The sequence below is a fragment of the Rhinopithecus roxellana genome, chromosome 12 (genome assembly GCF_007565055.1).
Source record: "Rhinopithecus roxellana isolate Shanxi Qingling chromosome 12, ASM756505v1, whole genome shotgun sequence".
Taxonomy (NCBI): Eukaryota; Metazoa; Chordata; class Mammalia; order Primates; family Cercopithecidae; genus Rhinopithecus; species Rhinopithecus roxellana.
In genome coordinates, this window is record NC_044560.1 from 75,791,148 (window position 1) to 75,809,496 (window position 18,349).

General features: G+C 40.1%; 1 pseudogene; it reads right to left on the minus strand.

Annotated features, from left to right (window-relative positions):
- LOC104662640 overlaps positions 1–18,349 on the minus strand; it is a 118,610-nt pseudogene that overhangs the window by 56,109 nt on the left and 44,152 nt on the right.

Below are 18,349 nucleotides of genomic sequence, written 5' to 3' on the forward strand. Positions count from 1 at the left end.
TCTGTCTGAAATCAACACAGCTACTCCTGCTTTCTTATATTAGTGTTATCATGATGTATTTTTTACCATTCATTTACTTTTAATCTATATGTGTCATTACACATAAAGTGGGTTTCTTATAGACAACATGTCTATAATCAAGTTGTCAAAACTACCTATTTAGTGTTTTGTCATTTTAGAAATACTTAAAATATAAGATTAACCTTTGCTTACTTTATTGACAGATTGACAGATTTTGTGCTTGTACCATATTGAAGTTACAGAGCTATCTATTTTCTTAGATGATACTCTATCACACATCATTTTTAGAAGACTTCAACATATTCTTAAATAATATGAAAGAGGAATACAATGAAAATAATTTTAAATGTATTGTACTTCTATATGGAAATGCTCAGCCTTGTCAAAAACTTTATAGTCAGAAGCTTACATTCATACTGGGGATCACTTTTAGAATCTCCGTGATACAACAGTAACAAAACAGACTGATTGAATTGTATTATCTCCTCAAATATTGTGGGCAGAATTGTAGCCAGGGATAAAATTTTCTGAAATATTAAACAACACTTACTAAAGACTTTGAAGAATACACTACAATCCTTCCTTGATTTACATAACAGATGCATTCCTGGAAATTTTATTGCATATTGAACTTTGCAAGAATACTATGCACTTATATGTGAAATGGAATTTGCTTATACATTCAAATAATTTCAAAAGGATTTTCCACCTATGCATATCTACAGCTATCATCCTTAAAAGCACCACTGCTGCAGGAAATATGTCTTTGTGAGGATTGTCCTTAGCATTGATGGATAGGGAACAGCCTTTTTCCTTCATTGGTAACATTCCCCAATGATTGTGACAATCCAGTGATTGCCACATTTCCAAAATACCCCCAGGGATCCGTGCCACTTTTTTTCTGAGACTCACTGATGTAAGTCATCTTATTTATTAGACATTATTACTATCATGATTAGTTTTACTTTCAGAGTTATATCCAATTATCACAGGTGAGTCAATCAAGCAATCATGTCTATTAAGGCTACTTCATGTAAACTTACTTCCTGTTCTTTGAAATTTTGATAGTTTCAAGCGCTGGAGGTGTGTGGTTATCTTGGAGCTCCAGAATAACTCACCCCACAAAAGTCCACATCTTTATCGAAAGTCAAACATCACGTCACTGTCATTACCAAGGTTAACTGAGGTATGGACATAAAAAAGAGTATAGAAGTACCTAACACTCTAAAGGAGCCACTATTCGAACTTTTAGAACAGAAACTCATGAAACTTTTAGTTCTAGCACCATAGAAATTGATTGTGATTTCATAACACAATACAAACAAATATAAATAACCTTTTGTGTCAGGAGCTCTAAGTAAAGAGTGGAAAATTTACATATCTGGGAAGAAATGAGATAATCAGTCCCCAAATATAAAATTTCAGATTTTCCAAGGTTTGTTTGACTTCATTTTAATTTGTGAAGAGATAGGCTATGATATATTGGAGGAAGATGTGTGTTCAATAGAACAGGAGATCTATTCCTCTTTAAACGTGATTGATGTGGACAGTGGGAACACACCCAGGAGTATGCCTTGTAGGCACTTCTCATATCTGTCTACTAGGTCAATGAGTAGAGCACAGAAAAGACAACATGAAAGAGGAAGAATGTGAAGAGGAAAACGGTAACATATTTTCTTAATGCATATGGTCTCTCTTCACAATCTTGATTAAATTTTTGGCCCCACGCAGTGAGAGTATCTATGTCAAGTTGTGTAACTCTTCCACATTTGTTTCCAAAAATGTCCTCAGGCCGGGCGCGGTGGCTCAAGCCTGTAATCCCAGCACTTTGGGAGGCCGAGACGGGCGGATCACGAGGTCAGGAGATCGAGACCATCCTGGCTAACACTGTGAAACCCCGTCTCTACTAAAAAATACAAAAAACTAGCCGGGCGAGGTGGCAGGCGCCTGTAGTCCCAGCCACTCGGGAGGCTGAGGCAGGAGAATGGCATAAACCCGGGAGGCAGAGCTTGCAGTGAGCTGAGATCCGGCCACTGCACTCCAGCCTGGACGACAGAGCGAGACTCCGTCTCAAAAAAAAAAAAAAAAGTCCTCAAATATTCATTATTAAACTATTCTTCCTAAGTGGTGTTTTTCTACTATTAAGAGAAAATATTACATAGATAAGCTTGTTATTATGGAGCAAGGAAAACATACTATGGAAAAAAGACAGAGACAAAGCATTTAGGAGAGTAGTTTCCTACTAAAGATTGTGTGCAGGAGAATAAAAATATATCACATATTCACAGTGTTTCTGGGGTGAAAATTTGCAAATCTGTCTATAGTGGAAAGATAACAATTTTCTAACCATAATACATATTTATTTATTTATTTATTTATTTATTTATTTATTTATTTATTTATTTATTTTTGTGAGACTGAGTCTCTCTCTGTTGCCCAGGCTGGAGTTCAGAGGCGCAATCTTGGCTCACTACAATCCTCGGCTCCCAGCTTCAGGCAATTCTCCTGCTTCAGCCTCCCTAGTACCTGGGATTACACGTGTGAGCCACCGCACCTGGCCTCTGCCATCATATTTTGAGGCTTCAGCCTCACAAAAGTAAAGGGAAATTGCTTTGGTTACAGACTGAGTAACTTCACAAAATATGGCTCGAGTGTTAGACATTTGGGTGACCAGAAGCAGATAGGATGCCTTTGTGTTATAATTTTAAAAATTTATCTCAGGGATTAAAGTTTCAAAGTGCTGCCTTGTTAAAACAATCCCTGACTGCTAGATGTAAGATGAATATTAAATTATAATGAAGACAAGAGAAAATGTCAGTGTTGCTCTCGCAATAAAAATAAAAGTAGGGAGCACTTAGCACTGCTGTGTGCCATCTAAGTTATCAATCTATCATAGCACATGCAATTCCACATTAATTCTATTAATCGTGCTTAGTAGCTTCATTCCCAGTTAAAGATGAGGAAACTGAAGCACCTGTTGGACACCTGATATGCCTGAAGTTACAGAGTGACTAAAAGCAAATTTTTAAAGCAATTGTATATTTATTTTCCATTTAATCATTTTATTAGAATTGACATATTCTTTTATTTATTTATTTTATTTTTTTATTATACTTTAAGTTCTAGGGTACATGTGCATAACGTGCAGGTTTGTTACATATGTATACTTCTGCCATGTTGGTGTGCTGCACCCATCAACTCATCAGCACCCATCAACTCATCATTTACATCAGGTATAACTCCCAATGCAATCCCTCCCCACTCCTCCCTCCCCGTGATAAGCCCCAGTGTGTGATGTTCCCCTTCCTGAGACAAGTGATCTCATTGTCCAGTTCCCACCTATGAGTGAGAACATGTGGTGTTTCGTTTTCTGCTCTTGCGATAGTTTGCTGAGAATGATGGTTTCCAGCTGCATCCATGTCCCTACAAAGGACTCAAACTCATCCTTTTTTATGGCTGCATAGTATTCCATGGTGTATATGTGCCACATTTTCTTAATCCAGTCTGTCACTGATGGACATTTGGGTTGATTCCAAGTCTTTGCTATTGTGAATAGTGCCGCAATAAACATACGTGTGCATGTGTCTTTATAGCAGCATGATTTGTAATCCTTTGGGTATATACCCAGTAATGGGATGGCTGGGTCATATGGTACTTCTAGTTCCAGATCCTTGAGGAATCACCATACTGTTTTCCATAATGGTTGAACTAGTTTACAATCCCACCAACAGTGTAAAAGTGTTCCTATTTCTCCACATCCTCTCCAGCACCTGTTGTTTCCTGACTTTTTAATGATTGCCATTCTAACTGGTGTGAGATGGTATCTCATTGTGGTTTTGATTTGCATTTCTCTGATGGCCAGTGATGATGAGCATTTTTTCATGTGTCTGTTGGCTGTATGAATGTCTTCTTTTGAGAAATGTCTCTTCATATCCTTTGCCCACTTGTTGATGGGGTTGTTTGTTTTTTTCTTGTAAATTTGTTTGAGTTCTTTGTAGGTTCCGGATATTAGCCCTTTGTCAGATGAGTAGATTGCAAAAATGTTCTCCCATTCTGTAGGTTGCCTGTTCACTCTGATGGTAGTTTCTTTTGCTGTGCAGAAGCTCTTTAGTTTAGTTAGATCCGATTTGTCAATTTTGGCTTTTGTTGCCATTGCTTTTGGTGTTTTAGACATGAAGTCCTTGCCCATGCCTATGTCCTGAATGGTATTACCTAGGTTTTCTTCTACAGTTTTTATGGTATTAGGTCTAACATTTAAGTCTCTAATCCATCTTGAATTAATTTTCGTATAAGGATTAAGGAAAGGATCCAGTTTCAGCTTTCTACTTATGGCTAGCCAATTTTCCCAGCACCATTGATTAAATAGGGAATCCTTTCCCCATTTCCTGTTTCTTTCAGGTTTGTCAAAGATCAGATGGCTGTAGATGTGTGGTATTATTTCTGAGGACTCTGTTCTGTTCCATTGGTCTATATCTCTGTTTTGGTACCAGTACCATGCTGTTTTGGTTACTGTAGCCTTGTAGTATAGTTTGAAGTCAGGTAGCATGACGCCTCCAGCTTTGTCCTTTTGACTTAGGATTGTCTTGGCAATGCGAGCTCTTTTTTGGTTCCATATGAACTTTAAAGCAGTTTTTTCCAATTCTGTGAAGAAATTCATTGGTAGCTTGATGGGGATGGCATTGAATCTATAAATAATCTTGGGCAGTATGGCCATTTTCACGATATTGATTCTTCCTATCCATCAGCATGGTATGTTCTTCCATTTGTTTGTGTCCTCTTTTATTTCACTGAGCAGTGGTTTGTAGTTCTCCTTGAAGAGGTCCTTGACATCCCTTGTAAGTTGGATTCCTAGGTATTTTATTCTCTTTGAAGCAATTGTGAATGGAAGTTCATTCCTGATTTGGCTCTCCGTTTGTCTGTTACTGGTGTATAAGAATGCTTGTGATTTTTGTACATTAATTGTGTATCCTGAGACTTTGCTGAAGTTGCTTATCAGCTTAAGGAGATTTTAGGCTGAGACAAGGGGGTTTTCTAAATATACAATAATGTCATCTGCAAACAGTGACAATTTGACTTCTTCTTTTCCTAATTGAATACCCTTTATTTCTTTCTCTTACCTGATTGCCCTAGCCAGAACTTCCAACACTATGTTGAATAGGAGTGGTGAGACAGGGCATCCCTGTCTTGTGCTAGTTTTCAAAGGGAATTTTTCCAGTTTTTGCCCATTCAGTATGATATTGGCTGTGGGTTTATCATAAATAGCTCTTATTATTTAAAGATACGTTCCATCAATACCGAATTTGTTGAGCGTTTTTAGCATGAAGGGCTGTTGAATTTTGTCAAAGGCCTTTTCTGCATCTATTGAGATAATCATGTGGTTTTTGTCTTTGGTTCTGTTTACATGCTGGATTACATTTATTGATTTGCGTATGTTGAACCAGCCTTGCATCCCAGGGATGAAGCCCACTTGATCATGGTGGATAAGCTTTTTGATGTGCTGCTGGATCCGGTTTGCCAGTATTTTATTGAGGATTTTTGCATTAATGTTCATCAGTGATATTGGTCTAAAATTCTCTTTTTTTGTTGTGTCTCTGCCAGGCTTTGGTATCAAGATGATGTTGGCCTCATAAAATGAGTTAGGGAGGATTCCCTCTTTTTCTATTGATTGGAATAGTTTCAGAAGGAATGGTACCAGCTCCTCCTTGTACCTCTGGTAGAATTCAGCTGTGAATCCATCTGGTCCTGGACTTTTTTTGGTTGGTAGGCTATTAATTATTGCCTCAATTTCAGAGCCTGCTATTGGTCTATTCAGGGATTCAACTTCTTCCTGGTTTAGTCTTGGAAGAGTGTAAGTGTTCAGGAAATTATCCATTTCTTCTAGATTTTCTAGTTCATTTGTGTAGAGGTGTTTATAGTATTCTCTGATGGTAGTTTGTATTTCTGTGGGGTCGGTGGTGATATCCCCTTTATCAATTTTTATTGCATCTATTTGATTCTTCTCTCTTTTCTTCTTTATTAGTCTTGCTAGTGGTCAATCAATTTTGTTGATCTTTTCAAAAAACCAACTCCTGGATTCATTGATTTTTTGGAGGGTTTTTTGTGTCTCTATCTCCTTAAGTTCTGCTCTGGTCTTAGTTATTTCTTGCCTTCTGCTAGCTTTTGAATGTGTTTGCTCTTGCTTCTCTAGTTCTTTTAATTGTGATGTTAGAGTGTCAACTTTAGATCTTTCCTGCTTCCTCTTGTGGGCATTTAGTGCTATAAATTTCCCTCTACACACTGCTTTAAATGTGTCCCAGAGATTCTGGTATGTTGTATCTTTGTTCTCATTGGTTTCAAAGAACATCTTTATTTCTGCCTTCATTTTGTTATGTACCCAGTAGTCATTCAGGAGCAGGTTGTTCAGTTTCCATGTAGTTGAGCGGTTTTGATTGAGTTTCTTAGTCCTGAGTTCTAGTTTGATTGCACTGTGGTCTGAGAGACAGTTTGTTATCATTTCTGTTTTGGTACATTTGCTGAGGAGTGCTTTACTTCCAATTATGTGGTCAATTTTGGAATAAGTGTGATGTGGTGCTGAGAAGAATGTATATTCTGTTGATTTGGGGTGGAGAGTTCTGTAGATGTCTATTAGGTCTGCTTGCTACAGAGATGAGTTCAATTCCTGGATATCCTTGTTAACTTTCTGTTTCGTTGATCTGTCTAATGTTGACAGTGGGGTGTTGAAGTCTCCCATTATTATTGTATGGCAGTCTAAGTCCCTTTGTAAGTCTCTAAGGACTTGCTTTATGAATCTGGGTGCTCCTGTATTGGGTGCATATATATTTAAGATAGTTAGCTCTTCTTGTTGAATTGATCCCTTTACCATTATGTAATGGCCTTCTTTGTCTCTTTTGATCTTTGACGGTTTAAAGTCTGTTTTATCAGAGACTAGTATTGCAACCCCTGCTTTTTTTTGTTCTCCATTTGCTTGGTAGATCTTCCTCCATCCCTTTGTTTTGAGCCTATGTATGTCTGCTGCTTTTGTTGTTGTTGTTGTTGTTGTTGTTGTTTAGCTGTGCCCTGTCCCTAGAGGTGGAGTCTACAGAGACTGGCAGGCCTCCTTGAGCTGCTGTGAGCTCCACCCAGTTCGATCTTCCCAGCAGCTTTGTTTACCTACTTAAGCCTCAGCAATGGTGGGCACCCCTCCCCCAGCCTCGCTGCTGCCTTGCAGTTAGATCGCAGACTGCTGTGCTAGCAATGAGGAAGGCTCCGTGGGCATGGGACCCTCCCGGCCAGGTATGGGATATAATCTCCTGGTGTGCCTGTTTGCTTAAAGCGCAGTATTGGGGTGGGAGTTATCCGATTTTCCAGGAATTGTGTGTCTCAGTTCCCCTGGCTAGGAAAAGGGATTCCCTCCCGCCTCGCACTTCCCCGGTGAGGCGATGCCTCACCCTCCTTCAGCTCTCGCTGGTCGGGCTGCAACAGCTGGCCAGCACTGATTGTCCGGCACTCCCTAGTGAGATAAACCCAGTACCTCAGTTGAAAATGCAGAAATCACCTGTCTTCTGTGTGTCTCGCGCTGGGAGCTGGAATCTGGAGCAGTTCCTATTCGGCCATCGTTCTCCACCCCCCAGAAGTGACATATTCTTATAAGAACATTGTTTAATGAATAAAGGGTTATATTTTATTATGTTTGAAATACAAATATCTATAACTGTAGAATCTATATCTTGTATTATTACCTCAGGAAGATAATGGGCTGTATGTTACTGATAAAAACTAACAAACTTCCCAACATAAGATAAAATATAAATAAGTTAACACAATACACACATACAGTGATAGAGAGAGACGTGGATATATGCACAGAGAACTTTACGTTGAAAGTTATAATATGTTAATCAAGGGAAACTTTCAGTAAATGAAGACACATTATGTTAATGCAGAAGAAGATTTTGTACCTTAAATATGTTATTTCTGCCCCCAGAAAATAATCCATAAAATCAATGCTCTTCTACTGAATTTATGAAAAGCTTTTATCATAAATTTTGACAAGGTGATTCAGAAGTTTATACAAATGGAAAATAACAAGAATAGCTAAGCAATCCTGAAGAATAACTTGCATGGATTTGTGCAACCAAATACAGGAATGTACTTATAGGTTCTTGTAAAATATTTGCAGGATATTTGTGCTGGAGTAGGAATATAGACTGATGATAGAGCAGAGTAGAAAGTCCAGAAACAGATTTTCACATATTCACAAATCTGACATGTTAGCTATGAAAGTGACATTGAAAAAATAATGGGAAATAAAGAATATTCAAAAGCTGATACTTGTTAATCATGCACTGATTTTCAGGGCTATGGGGATCAAAGGGAGTGTATACATATGATAGGCCTCACACAGCCTCTCGTAGAATTGTGCTGGACTTTCTTCTTTCCCCTGAATGACCTCAGAGACCTTGTTAACGTCTGTGGCCTTCTGGGCTCCCTGTTTAATCCTTCCAGGAGAGCTTCCCTGTCTCGGTTCAGCCTTTGCATGTCCTCTCTTTCATCTGGGTCCCACCGGGGTCCGGTCCTGGGAACTGGGTCCTCACATACTCTTGGGGGTTTTGGTAATCAGCCGGTGCATGTTCCTCCAGCCACTTAGTTGCTGCTTGGAGCACTCTCCATCTTTCATCTGTTAGAGAGGTTAGAGAGGAATCATGTGTTAGATCATATGTTAGAGAGGGGCATGAGCAGCTGGCAGCAATCAGCCCAGGTGGGGATATGGGTCTGGATAATAGTTTGGAGCAAATGAATTAGAGCTTGTGGCTTTTCAGTATAGGACGGAGTATTGTTTTTCCAGTTGAGAAGGTCGGTGGAGGTGAAGGGCTGGTACACAACAACATGCCTCTCCACCATGTGACCATCCTCATCTAGCCCAATATACCACTGCTCTCTCAGGGGCATTTGTACCCCAGTTTTGGGCCGTAAATGAGCTGCCAAGGGAGGGGTTTCTCCCGAGGCTTCACCTCCTCTCTTGTCTACTCTGGATGGTCTAGGGATATGTTTGTCTTGCGGAGGCACAAGCACTGTGGGCTCAAGAGTGGGGAGCCTCTCTCCCTGGTAAGGGGAGGGCACCCCTGGGATCACTGGTGCCATCTCCTGCAATGGATCTTCTGGTGTTGGGTGGAACAGAACTTCAGGAGTTGATTTCCCTTGGCGAGTGGAGCAGGATCCTTCCTTGGCTATCTGTCCCTTTGCTACTAGCACTGCTGATGCCTGCCCTCTTAGCCACTGTGGGGGGTCTAGCGCCAGCTGTAACCAAGTGTCTATGTATGGGAACTGGTCTGCATGTCCTGACTTACCAGTTACCTTGTGACATACGCCATACCTTAGAAACAAGGGACCTGTCCGGGCTTCCTTCTGATGGCCAACCCACTTCTAATGTTGGCCAATCTATTTCACACAAAGTTCTAAGTTTTCCTGCTGTCATAGTAACCCCACAGTCTCCATGAAATCTCTTCTTAAAATTTTTCAACATAGTTCCTAGCGGAATGGGCTTACTTTGTGTCTGACCCATGTCTCCTCGAGACAAAACACCACACTCACACCTCAAAATAAAGAACGGGTGGGTAAAAAGGGCGCACACACACCTTTTCAGTTTATACTAAACCAGAATCAAACCCAAAATCAGAGTATCCAGCAATCAGAGCCAGGTCAAAACCAAAACCAAAGTATCAAACAATTCAAGTCAAGTCAAAAACAAAAACCAAAGTGCCGGTACAGGCACACCGTGGGTGATCAGGCCACACTTCCACTCAAATGGAGTGGGCAAGTTCCAAAGACTAGTCCTACCAAGTTTCAGATGTCCAGACTTAAAGTGCCAGTTCCTTCCTGGTGTTCAGCCATTGTGTTGATCCTCCGCGGAGGCCTGCTATACACTGCTCTGAGGAGGACTTCCACTGGGGCAAATTCCTACCCGGGCGCGCTCTCAGGATCCGTGTCGCTCAGGCTGGCCAAAGTCCCCAGGCTAAAGTCCCCTGGCTAATACAAAAATTAGCCAGGCATGGTGTCATGTGCCGGTGATCTCAGCTACTCAGGAAGCAGAGATGGGAGGATTGCTGGAGCCTGGGAGTTGGAGGCTGCAATGAACCATGTTCGTGCCACTGCACTCTGGTGTAGGTGACAGAGTGAGACCCTGTCTCCAAAAGGCACGGTGGCTCACGCCTGTAATTCCTGCATCTTGTGAGGCCAAGCTGGGTGGATCACCTGAGGTCAAGAGTTGGAGACCAGCCCGGCTAACATGGTGAAACCCCATCTCTAGGAAAAAATAGACAAAATTGGCCGGGTGCAGTGGCTCACACCTGTAATCCCAGCACTTTGGGAGGCCAGGGCGGGCGAATGACCTGAGGTCAGGAATTCCAGACCAACCACACCAATATGGAGAAACCCCGTCTCTACTAAAAATACAAAATCAGCCGGGCCTGGTAGCAATCCCGGTTACTCAGGAGGCTGAGGCAGGAGAATCACTCGAACCTGGGAGGCGGAGGTTGTAGTGAGCCAAGATTGCACCATTGTTCTGCAGCCTGGGTGACAGAGTGAGGCTGTTTCCAAAAAAAAAAAAAAAAAATATGTTTATCTGCACCTGATGTCTTCTTTTAGGACACAAAACAAGTCTTACCACATTTAAAAACACCAGCTAGGTGCAGTAGCTCACACCTATAATCCCAACAATTTGGGAGACCAAGGTGGGAGGATCAGTTGGGACCAAAAAGTTGAGACCAGCTTGGGTAACACAGTGAGACCCCATCTCTACAAATAATTTTAAAAATTTGTCAGGCATGTCTGTAGTCCCAGCTATTCAGGAGGCTGAGATGAAAGGATCGCTTGAGCTCAGGAGGCTGAGGTTGCAGTGAGTCAGAATCATGTCCCTGCACTTTACCCTTGGTGACAGAGAGAGGTTCTGTCTCAAAACAACAACAACAAATAAACTTAAGACGACCAAAATTATACACTGTGTGTTTTCTGACCAAAACAGAATGAAACTAGGAATTAAAAGTAAAACAGGCAAATCCAAAAATATATAAAATAAAACACACAGGCCAGGCATGGTGGCTCACACCTATAATATTAACAATTTTGGAGGCCAAGGTAGGAGAATTGCTTGAGCCAAGGAGGTTGAAGCTAGCCTGCACAATATAACAAGACCCTGTCTCCAAAAAAAAGTTAGAAAAATAAAATAAAAATAAAACACACTCTTCAACATATTCTTGCTCAAGGGTCAAAAATTTTAATTTTGTTAAGATGTCAATACAACCTACAGGGGTGAACAAATTTAATATCTTTATAAAAATTCTAATAGCATAGTTGCTTTTTTTTTTAACAAAAATGTTGTTTAAAATTTTTTAATTTGATTATGAACTATAACTAGCCAAACATCCCCTGAAAAATAGGTATTATACTTCCTGATTTCAAAACATATTAAAAGCTACAATCACAAAAACAATGTGATACTAACACAAAGATAGTTCAGCAGAAAAAAAAAAGAATAAAGAGCTCAGAAATAAACCCTTCTGTATATGACCAGAGGATTTTCCACAAAGTTGCCATGAGCACACAATAGAGAAAAAATAATCTCTTCAAATAATAATTCTTGAAACTGCATATCTACACTGATAAAGCTGGATCCCTTCTTTGAACTATATACAAAAAGTATTTTAGGACCAAGAGCGATGGCTCATGTCTGTAATCCCAACACTTTGGGAGGCCAAGGTGGGAAACCACCTGAGGTCAGGAGTTCGAGACCAGCCTGGCCAACGTGTTGAAAGCCCGTATCTACTAAAAATACAAAAATTAGCTGGGCAAGGTCGCAGGCACCTGTAATCCCAGTTACTCAGGAGGCTGAGGCAGGAGAATCACTTGAACCTGGAATGCAAAGGTTGGAGTGCATCAAGATGATGCCACTGCACTCCAACCTGGGTAACAGAATAAGATATCTTGTAAAAAATATATATGTATATATATTTTTTAATAAAATATTAGACATAAAAAAAAACCAAATCTCTTAGAAAAAACATAGGGGAAGGACATAAAATTGGTCTTGGTACCATTTTCTTAGATATGACATTAAATGCATGAGCAACAGAAAAAAGAGAAGAAAAATTTACACAATACTTCAAAATTTCTTCACATCAAAAAAAAAAAAATTCAAAAGAGGGACAACTTCTCTCTTCAAAGGAAATTGGTAAAATATTTGCAAATTGGTGAAAATATTTGCAAAACACAAGTGATTGGCAAGACATGGTGGTTCATGCCTGTAATCCCAGCACTTTGGGAGGCCTAGGTGGGTGGATCACCTGAGATCAAGAGTTCCAGACCAGCCTGACCAACATGGAGAAACCTGATTTATAGAAATACAAAAATTAGCTGGGTGTGGTGGCACATGCCTATAATCCTAGCTACTGAGGAGGCTGAGACAGGAGAATCACTTGAACTCAGGAGGTGGAGGTTGCAGTGAGCCAAGATCGCACCATTGCACTCCAGCCTGAGTAACAAGAGCAAAACTACATCTCAAAAAAAAACAAACAAACAAACAAAAAAACACCGGGCTCAGTGGCTCACACCTGTAATCCCAGCACTTCAGGAGGCTGAGGGGGGCAGATCACCTGACGTCAGGAGTTCGAGACTAGCCTGGCCAACATGGTAAAACTCCTTCTCTACTAAAAATACAAAAATTTCCTGGGCATGGTGGCACGTGTCTGTAATCCCAGCTACTCGGGAGGCTGAGGCAGAAGGATTGCTTGAACCCCAGAGGCAGAGGTTGCAGTGAGCTGAGATCAGGCCAATGTACTTCAGCCTGGGCAACAACAGCGAAACTCCATCTCAAAAAAAAAAAAAAAAAAAAAAGTCCTGTGGTATCTTTTACATAGTAATGTAAATACAATCCTAAAATTTACATGAAATTTCAATAAACTTTAAATAGCCAAAGCAATCTTGACAAAAAAGAACAAACCAGGAGGATGTCATACTTAATAATTCCAAACTGAATTTCAAGATTATACTAATAAAAACAGGATGGATTATGCAGAAAAACAAAGAACAAATGGAACAGAAATCACTACTCTCCATATTTCCAACATGAAAAAACAAGAGAACTTAAAAAATTGTTTAACATAGTTTTTGTTTGTTTTTTACTTTTGGGATGGAGTTTCACTCTTCTCACCCAAGGTAGAGTATGATAGCACGATATTGGCTCACTGCAACCTCTGCTTCTTTGGTTCAAGTGATTCTCCTGCCTCAGCCTTCCAAGTAGCTGGGATTACAGGTATGTGCCACCACACCCAGCAAATTTTTGTATTTTTAATAGAGAAGGGGTTTCACCATGTTGGCCAGGCTGTTCTTGAACTCCTGACCTCAGGTGATCCACCTACCTTGGTCTCCCAAAGTGCTGGGTTTACAGGCATGAGACATTTGCCTGTCCTAACATACAGTTTCATAAAATTATGCAGATATTTATGGGTCACCTGAAAATATTAAAAAGTAGATTGTGCAGTCTTTTATATGCCACGAAGATGACTTTGGCTGTCACTGTAAACTTCAAGGAAGATCACAAAAGGGCAAGTAGAATCCTTAGAGAATTAAAAAGCATAAGACAGAAGATGCCCTTATGTGAGAGTAAAATTTTTTTAAATCTCAGGCTTTCCTGAAACTATTTTTTTTGTAACACAGCTTCCCAAATTCTATTGCAAGGACTGCTTTCTCCTTAATCTTTGGACCTCTGATCTGTGTTGTCCATTGTGTTCATTCTCACCTACCTGGGGGTTTGGCCACCATCTCATGTCTCTTCATATTCCAGGGCTTTTTTCCTTGCTCCAGACAGGTGATTAAATCTGGCTTAGAGACAGCAATACCTGTTTTATTAAAAATAAATAACACGAATGTTGCTCATATTCTTCAAATAATGTCCCCAGTAAAGAGAACGTAATAGCCTATTCTAGCACATTAACCCCAAAATTCTAATTTATAAGAATAATTTCTAAATATTTAGAAAATGGGCCAGGCACAGTGGCTTATGCCTGTAATCCCAGCACTTTGGGAGGCCGAGGAGAGTGGATCACTTGAGGTCAGAAGTTCAAGACCAGCCTGCCCAATATGGTGAAACTCCGTCTCTACTAAAAGTACAAAAATTAGCTGGGCTTGGTGGTACATGCCTGTAGTCCCAGCTATTCAGGAGGCTGAAGCTGGAGAATCTCTTGAACCGGTAAGGCAAAGGTTGCAGTGAGCCAAAATCACACCATTATACTCCAGCCTGGGCAATAGCAACACTCCTTCTCAAAATAATAACAATAATAATAATAATAATTTCACTACCTAGTACCACTGACTCAAAAGCTGGTGGTGACAATTACATTTTAAGGTGTGGGCAACAATATTTTATGTCACTAAATTTTGAAATTATCACTAATGTAGAATAAAAAATACAGGTCTGCTCAGGAATGTGGAAAGTTCAGATCAAGGTAAACTTCAAGAAGTTTATCTTGAAGAAATCCTTTTCTACACTGACAAATTCCCAAGATTTTCTTCAAAACAGTGATGTGAAACTCACTTATGTAAAGCATCAATTACCAAAAAACATTTTACCAAAAAAAAAAAAAAAAAAAAAAAAACACTTAGAGTATCTTAGGAATTCTGTACTGAAGTTATTCTCACCCAGGAAGACCAGGTTTCTGTAGTTCTCTAACATCACATTCCTATATAAATTCTGCTGTACAGTGTCCAGTAATTGCCACTCTTCCAGAGAAAATTTTATGGCCACATCCGTGAATGTCAATGGTCCCTGAAACACACACACACACACACACACACACACACACACACACACACACACATTTACCAGGTGGCCAAGGGCAGAATTTTTAATTTGACTCAAGGTGAAAAGAGACACTAAAGAGAACAGGTGCTGACTTACAGGAGTGACTGAAATCATCCAATTAAATAATGCTTTTTTCTTTTTTTTTTAAGGCAGAGTCTTGCACTGGAGGCAATGGTGCAATTTCGGCTCACTGTGACCTCTGCCTCCTGGGTTCAAGCAATTCTCCTGCCTCAGCCTCCCAAGTAGCTGGGATTATAGACACTTGCCACCACACCCAGTTAATTTTTGTATTTTTAGTAGAGACCGGGTTTCATCATATTGGCCAGGCTGGTCTCAAATCCCTGACCTCAGCTGATCCACTGGCCTCAGCCTCCCAAAGTGCTGGGATTACAGGCGTGAGCCACTACACCCAGCTGAAAATAATTTTCAATGCAGAAATATTCTCTGATGTATTCTCTAACTCTGAAAAAAGAGTGCAATAAGATCCACAACATCAGTTTATATATGATAATTTTCTGGATAATAAAGCATAAAATTAAGGACATGAACACAGGCATATACATTTTTAGTGCTATATTTCCATAATAGAGAATGAATTCTGTGTATTTTTGAAACTAAAAAAATATGTTGAGTTAGAAGCTATCTCTCAAATTTTAATGTGTACAATAAACTGGAGATCTTGTAATGGAGATTGTTTCTTCCAGATAATCTGGAATAAAGTCTGAGTTTCTGAATTTCTAACAAGCTCACCAGTAATGCCAATGATTTTGGCCTAAGAAGAATACTTTATCAAACATCCAGTACGTGGAAGAACCTGTGTTTTTCCCAGTTTTTCTGGACTATAAAGGAAGATGAAAGTATTCATTTTCCAAGGACAAATATATGCAAAGAAATCTTAAGAAAGAGGAGCAGCTGCCAGATTAAATTTGATAGTTTACACAGATCAGCTACATAAAGATACTTAATAATGAGGAGATTCAAAAAAAATTAGCTGGGTATGGTGGTGGTTGCCTGTAGTTCCAGCAACTTGGGAGGCTGAGGCAGGAGAATGGCTTGAACCTAGGAGGCAGAGGTTGCAGTGTGCCAAGATAGCACCACTGCATTCCAACCTGGGTGACAGAGTGAGACCCTGCCTCAAAAAAGAAAAATAATAAAATAACAAAGAAAAAATAATTAACTATATAGTAAAACAATCTGTCACAGAGCTCTTATCCAAGTGAACATCAACAGCAGTAGGACAAATTTTTATGATGTGCTGATACACCCAGAAGAACACAGCATCACTGCTGAAATATTGTTCCCAAAAAGTATTGTTCCCAAAAAGTAAATTATAGGCTGGCTGGGCGTGGTGGCTCACACCTGTAATCCCAGCACTTTGGGAGGCTGAGGCGGGCAGATCACCTGAGGTTGGGAGTTCGAGACCAGCCTGACCAAGTTGGAGAAACTCCGTCTCTACTAAAAATAAAAAAATTAGCCATGGGTGGTAGCACACGCCTGTAATCCCAGCTACTCGAGAGGCTGAGGCAAGAGAATTGCTTGAACCTGGGAGGGGGATGTTGCAATGAGCCGAGATCACACCATTGCACTCCAGCCTGGGCAACAACAGTGAAACTCGGTCTCAAAAAAAAAAGTAAATTATAGGCTGAATGTAACCATACAGAAGCATCAGTTTTATGCAAAGTTCACGATACAGATATTTCCCATTTTCTATAATTTTTAATAGTAATTTTAAGGAGTCTTTTTTGAGCACCCTAGAGAGCAGTTATCTCCTGATAATTATCTTTTGAACTTTCTGGGTAATAAATCTCATTTTTTTTTTTTTTTTTTTTTAGACAAGAGTCTCACTTTGTCACCCAGGCTGCAGTGCAGTGGCATGATCTCAGCTCACTGTAACCTCCACCTCCCAGGTTCAAGTGATTCTCCTGCCTCAGCCTCCGGAGTAGCTAAGATTACAGGCACATGCCACCATGCCTGGTTAATTTTTGTATTTTTAGTAGAGACAGGGTTTCACCATATTAGCCAGACTGGTCTCAAACTCCTGACCTCAGGTGATCCACACTCCTTAGCCTCCCAAAGTGCTGGGATTACAGGCGTGAGCCACCACACCTAGCCCTCATCTTGTTTAAATAAGCATTTCCTTAATCTCATTTCACATAGCACTAACGGTAAACACAAATGGAGCCTCAACAGTACCTGTTCTCCATCTTTACTAAGGATTCTTGCTTTTCCCTAATAGGAATATTCAGTATCCCCACCTTCTCATGTTCAACAGCCACAAAGGAAACATTTTTAATACCGCAGATCATGAATTAATGGTGAGAATCCTGCATAGCATATAAAAAGCCATGATGTAGAGAATTTAGGGAAGGCTCTAAAAAGAAATATTTTTTAGAGACACTTACTAATTTTAAAAAGTAGTTAAACTCATTAGGGAGGAAAAACACAAAAAAAGTAAAAGTTTGTAAGTACTAAACGTATGGAACTCTGGGAGGCAGGGTGGACACAGATCTCAATCTGAGACATGTTTAGCTAAAAAAATACGTATTTTTCTGTATCTCCTCCTTCTCTGGGACTCCTTTTCAGTTGAGATCCTCTGGACAAATTACACCTGCATCTTGAGAATACACCTTTAAAGGTGTCAGTACCACCTGTTTACCTGCTACCACCACACCCACAGGCAGAAGTACCAAGACCTGCTGAAAAAGTCCACCTATTTCTGTCCTTTATGACATGAAAAAATTCAGGAACAATGAGTTGTTCCATGAAGACAGAAATGTAAGTTTCTCCTTTTCAGTCTTCAGGTGCTCTCCCCTGCCACAGACACCAGCAATCTCTTCTACAGTAATGAAAATATGGGCCACGCTGCCCTGTTTATACCAAATCCAAACAGAACAGGCCCTATGATCACCCTGTAGTAAATAGGTGAAACTGAACTCTCATGAGTGTATCTTCAACCCCTCATACTTGATTCTGGCCTCACCTTAGAGTCACATGAAGCACTTAATTAAAACATGATTGTGTCCAACAATAAAAAGAACCGTGGAAAGAGCAAAGATATTTCTGTGAATTGGCAATGTAATTTGAGTATCCACACCTAAGCAATCCACATTACTTACAATGGCAGAAACTGTAATAACTTTTGCACCAAACTAATAGAACCCTGGGTTTATAACCATTTAGCTAAGCATTGCCTCTCAAGCTTTAATGAGCTTATAAACCACTCGATAATTTTACTCCCTCTCTATGTAATGTGATTCTGCAGGTTTGCAAAGAGTACATGAATGTGTTTTGTTTTGTTTTGTTTTGTTTTGTTTCAGAGGGAGTCTCGCTCTGTCACCCAGGCTGGAGCGCAGTGGCCTGAACTCGGCTCACTGCAAGCTCCGTCTCCCGGGTTCATGCCATTCTCCTGCCTCAGCCTCCCGAGTAGTTGGGACTACAGGCGCCTGCCACCACACCTGGCTAATTTTTTGTATTTTTAGTAGAGACGGGGTTTCA